Source organism: Megascapheus bottae, chromosome 2 (genome assembly GCF_031878675.1).
Source record: "Megascapheus bottae isolate mThoBot1 chromosome 2, mThoBot2.hap1, whole genome shotgun sequence".
NCBI classification, from domain to species: domain Eukaryota; kingdom Metazoa; phylum Chordata; class Mammalia; order Rodentia; family Geomyidae; genus Megascapheus; species Megascapheus bottae.
The window spans coordinates 55,602,721-55,608,720 of record NC_143510.1 but is presented as its reverse complement, the minus strand read 5'-3'; the positions used below and the strand labels follow the sequence as shown (position 1 = coordinate 55,608,720).

At 35.5% G+C, this 6,000-nt stretch overlaps 1 long non-coding RNA gene across 2 annotated transcripts in view; it reads left to right on the top strand.

The window, feature by feature from the left end:
• Positions 1–603: 603 nt before the first annotated feature.
• LOC150067136 (uncharacterized) overlaps positions 604–6,000 on the top strand; it is a 44,668-nt gene continuing 39,271 nt past the window's right edge. For both annotated transcript variants that reach the window (XR_016539448.1, XR_016539450.1), the window contains exon 1: positions 604–696. This is a non-coding gene — a long non-coding RNA (uncharacterized LOC150067136). The remainder of the gene's footprint in view (positions 697–6,000) is intronic.

Genomic DNA, 6,000 nt, shown 5'->3' with positions numbered 1-6,000 from the left:
TGTATCAAGATTTTGCTCTATTGCAGATCTCTGCTAGTAGAGCCCAAGGTCTCTACTGATTATGACGAATGAGGGAAACCATTGAGCCTAAGTTCCTTTGAGTCTGGCTTACTCCACTTAATATGATTTTTTCTAAGTCTTTCCATTTCCTAACAAATGGGGCGATGTCATTCTTTCATAACTTCTTGATCCAGTCATCAACTGAGGGGCATCTGGGTTGGTTCCATATCTTTGCTATGGTAAATAGTGCTGCAGTGAACATCATTCTGCTAGTGGATTTAGTATACCCTTGATTCTGGATGATTGGGTAAATGCCAAGTAGTGGAATTGCTGGGTCATAGAGAAGCTCTGTGTTTAGTATTTTGAGGAATTGCCCTACTGCTTTCTATAGTGGTTGAATGAGTTTACAGTCCCACCAACAGTGTAGTAGTGATCCCTCCTGGCCACATCCCCGCCAGAATCAGAGTCCTCTTTTCTCCGCATTGATCCAGGAAGAAAAGGAAGAAGAACCTTGTGAAAGCCATGATGACAGTGACCATGGCAACAGCAGGTATTGTTTTGCCAGGCAACAGTAGCTGTGGTGTTGTTGGAGTCGGAGCTGAGTGTTGTATAGCAATGGCTGCAGTAATACCAGCTAGCAAACTCATTGTTCCTTGGAGAAACTTCACTGAGCTGCCTGTGGGCCCTTCTTAAGAGGTGGCTTAAGCTTATGTTGTTTACAGATGATCAATGTTACTTTAAAGCTCCTTCTTAGAAATAGTATTTCCTTTTAATGTTACATTTCATTGTCCAAAGCAAGTGCAGTTCTTGTCTTCTCTTGTTTTTGCTTCCTTAATGTGTCTGATTACTACCCCTAGGAGATAGGCACGGAGCCCATGGTTCAGATACACATGCTAACCAGAGCCTGAGGGAGAGCTTAGAGCCAGCAGGAGAGCAAAATCCTTGCAATCACCTGCTGAAAAGGGAATGAATAGGCACCTACTTTCTAGGGCTGCTGTAGGACTAAATCAATTCACAGTAGGTCAGCAGAACAGTATGTGACATATAGTAAAGGCTTAGTGTTAATATCTTTGCCATTCTAACTATTCCTTCAGAAAACCAATGGTCATTATTCTTTCCTTCTTTCTCAAGATGTGGTGGAAAATGAGATTAGGAATTCTGAAGAGCATATGGTCAAGGGGAAGTGGAGCCATCTAAGTCACAGCTCACAGAGGCTAAGCTCAAGTTTATATCGTGGTTGTATTTGCTTCTCAGATCCTTTGTCTGGTTTGGGAAATCAGCCACCCAAAAGTACAGCAGGGCCCTTCCTCATAAGTTTTGCCACACGTGTATGTCTCTCTCTGATTGGAGTACATTTGTTGGAAGGATTGTTTCACTGAACAAAAATTAGTGCCTCTCAGGGTTTTAAGGAAGATCTGATAATTCAGAGCCTTTGCTACTGTGTATCTCTGAACTTAATATCATGAGCTGTGGAGTACAAATTATTTTCCAAATCTTTCCCCAGTCTACTGTGCTGAAGGCACCTACACATGAATTCATGACACGCCCCTAGGGAATTATTGTTGTCATCTGAGAAACAATGTATTAAATGTCAACAAATGAAATGTTCCAGTCGCGGTGAGGAAGTAGAAAGGTGAGGAAGTAGAAAGGCAAGGAACTTGCCGTCATTGGGGATACCTTGAGTAGCTCTTTTTGCAGTTTGACAATAGAATTTGGAATGAGGAACATCACAAAAGATGTGGATGGATGAATGCTAGTCAACACTTAAAAGTCCTCATTAGAAAAACACGTGACTGCATTTCAAAACAAAGTGAAAAAATAATGACCTTCAACAGAGAAATGATCATATATTTATCTCCATTTTATCAATTCAACAAAAAGCAAAATGAAGTTGTCATAAAAGCTAAAAATGGCAAGAAGAATGGTTTGAAATAGGGATTTCAGGAGGATGAAAAACACAAATTGTTAAGGATTGATTGAAACAACAAATAGCTGTTGTTATGAATTAGTAGTTAGATTGTAAATGAACTGTTGATTATGCAATGAGTATAATTTTAGAAAAGTAATATGTGAAGGAACATTTTTATTTTTCTGATTTTATTTTGAAATTTCAGCTCTTCTTATGACTTGCTTTTTGAATGGGCTTTCAGTTTTTTTAAAAAAAGATACAAGTCAGGTGAGAAAGAAAAATACACAGCACAAATATGAATATATGTATATAAGTATATGTATCAGAGATAATACACAACTTGTACCGATATTAGTATTTATTTTATTATCAAGGCATACTAAGCTTCTACACAAAAAAATCATGCTAAGTTTGTAGCCATTTCCATCTACAAAATTTGTCCAGAGTAAATGGTGTTTAGTGGCACAAGAATAAATGTGATCACACAGCTTTGAGAAGTCAAAATACTTCCAGGATATGTTCTAGGTTGTTATCTATCACATGGATAGAAAGAAGTGTCTGATAAAAGTGATGATAGAAGAAAATGTTGCTTTAAAATACAAAAATGAAAGCATCTTTAAAATAAAAGCTGAGAAATATGGGGAATGTAACAAAAATATACAAAATACTGTGCCATGAATCTGGGAGTTTTGTTGATAAATTATTTTTTTAAAAATCAGTAAAGCACCAGGCTATGATTGTATTATCCCTTGTGATCCCCACAGAATTGATAAGACATGGGTAGAAAGCCCTTTTTGTGGTTTAAGAGATTCATATTAGGAGAAGTAAAAAGATGTTTTTGTCCCACTATTGGAAGCAGCAGAACTAGACTAAGGTCCATTTATCATCCCACATTGGACTAGGAATTTAAAAGAGAACAAATGTCTAAGGACATTTAGCATTATACGTAAGGAAAACAATGTCAAATAGATCCATTTTTCATGCATTACAATTAAAAAAACAAAGAACAGAAGTAATTAGTCCCCCACACTTGCAGCTTTTCTGACCACATCTGCAACACACTAGTTCCTATAGGAAAAGAGCCCAGCTGTCTGGTGGTGGTCACTGTTTTATGTGCAGTTTCTCTGGTCTAAAGCTATATTTTCCACTTAAAATAAAAATTGGGCATCTCATAGACAAAATGGAAATATACTTTCTTTTATATATATTTTATTGTTATTAATGGAAGGGTTACATTATAATCGCCAGATAGAAGGTGTATTATTTCACATACATTGATACCCTTCCTCATGTCTTGGTCCCCATTTCCCTCCCTGTACTCCCACCCTGCATCTTGTTTCCCCCCTTCCCTATCTAATTTCAAATAACCAAATATAAATATATCCAATATATCTGATAACAAAGTGAGATACTGTAACAATATGAGATAACCAAGGGACAGCAAAAGAGATGAGAGATAACAGTACATTTAGGACAACAATCACTTTCTTTTACTCAAAATGAATTTGCATGTATTTTAATGTCTTTATTTAGACAATACATGATACATCACAGTATGTGAAATATGGTGATTTTAATACATATGTGGTCATGATACCATCACCACAAGCAGGATAATATCCAGTGCCAATTTGATTTGCATTGCATTCTTTTTTGTTGTGACTTATTTTCTTTTTGTACCAGAAAAGGAAAACCACTTAACACGTAAAACCACTTAACCTATTAACAACCCTATAACGCACACTACCATTTTATGAATAAACCTGTATTTTGTGTTAGATTCCTAAAAGTCTTTCATCTATATAAGGAAAGCTTGATACCCTTTGTTACCTGGTATATTATATATGCGTTATTTGTTTATTTGAAATAGGAAAGGGAAGGCAGGAAAGCAAGATGATTGGGAGAGGGTCGAGGGAGAGAAATGGGGACAAAAACTATGAGAAGGGGTATCAATGTGTAAGAAGTGATGCACCTACTACCTGGTAAATGTAACTGTACCCCTTCTATACATTACCCAGACAATTAAAAAAAAAAACTTGATACCATTAATTGCTGCTCCCTATTTTCCCACCTTTCAGCTTCAGGAATGCATGCTAGTCTTCTATGCTTCTATAGGTTTAATTATCTTAAATACTGTAAATAAGTGAAATAAGGAAGTACATAATATATGTTTGACATGTTAATGTTTCCTGTGGAGAATCCTATTTTCTTTCAATGACTAATTCCATGAGGTCTAGTATCAGAACTTGATCTCTTACCAGTTCAAAATGTTATGTTTATAAATGCCTAAAAATTCAATATGCATCATACTGGTATATTTTTATGTCAATCATATGTACCTGCGCATATAGTATATGTGTGCATCTCTCTGTGTGTATGTTTGTATACATAGATATACACAGATACTGTTATATGAAGCTGTAACATGTAGTTATGTATGCAAACAGGCAGTTTGGTTTTAAGCGATTGATAATTGAAATGAATGTATTGTGTGCAATGTAACACCAGCTGTTGCCCCACATTTTTATAAATTTCATAAACAAGGTGACATAATGTGTATAGATGCTTCCAGGAATATGTGATGCACCCAATCTTATGAAAATGATGGTTGAATAAAAGCAAGAGTACATCATGTGATCTTAAAGTCAGACTCTGTTACTAGACAAACCTTCATAAATCACTACTCTCCACAGTTTCCTAAACTAAAAGTTTTCTTCTGTTCTTTACAGAACAGAAGATGATTTATTAAAATTAAAGGGAAGGCCTTACATTGTCTTGCCTTGCTTCCAGTGCTTTCCTCTCTCTTGACTTCATTATGAATCTTGTTCTTCAGATAGCCTTGGCACTTGATAATCCAGGGGCTGACCATTTGTATTTTCAACTCTATGATTCAAAGTATGCAAACTTCTTATTAAAGATAATGAGAGAACAGTGAGTTTTCCTTTCACTCAAGAGAAGACTAGTCTCATGAAAAGATTTTATGTTATGCCATCTGGTCTGAATTTGTCTCTTCCAAAAAGCTTTTGAAATCGAATCTCCAGTCTCGAATGATAATGGCACTTTGAGGAGGGGTCTTGAGGTAATTAAGATAGGTGAGGTCACAAAAATGGGGCAACATAACTGCATCAATTATTTCCTACTGTAGAGAGAGCCCTAAGTTGACCAAGCTTACTCTGTTTGCCATGGGATTCCATTTACTGTCTAGGATCTATAAAGTCCTGCCCAGCAAGAAGACTCATACTTGATACTGCCACTCAGCCTTGCACTTTCCAACCCTGGAACTATGAGAAATGAGATTATTCTACATATAAATCATTGCACATGTACTACTCATCAAATGGACAAACATATGATGCCTCTTATTTCTTTCCATTGTCTCTTAATAGTCAGAGAATAAAGAAAAAGACAAGTTGCTGATTAAGGAAACACCAAGTAGTCAAAAGTATGCAATATTTTATTATCCTCCTAGCTGTCCAAATATCAGTTGAGAAAAAGGTAAAGCACAGTGTATAATTTCTGAATGTTCTTCTGAGCCTGTTCTTGATAGATGCTCACGTTATAGTTACATAAGATTTATAAGAGAATGATATCATGACATAGCAAAAGAAAGTCCACCTTCATTGACAAGAATAAAAGCCAGAGCTGTTTTATCCTGAGTATATATATATTTCTATATATGTATATAGATAGATAGATATAGATAGGTAGATCTCCTGATTTTATATATACATATATTCATGTTCAATCCTCCCTTAAACTTTTCATATCAAGGATTCTGAAACCACAGTTAGAAAATAAGACACTATAGCTTGTTCATATTAATTAAATTTTAATTCATTTTAATATTAATGTGTTATAATGCATTTGGTTTACATTATTGGAAAGTTCTTTTGTAAGTATTACATCTAGTAATGCCTATGTGTGCATTTTTAGTGCTCTATGAAGCATCTGGGAAATTTCATCTTTATATTTTATTTACTAAGAATGAACGTACACAATTTGAATGAAAGAATCTAATTGATTACTTTTGCCTTTCTACTATGGCGGTCATTTTGGCTTCTAAAACTGGCTTAGTTTCCATCACATCTCCC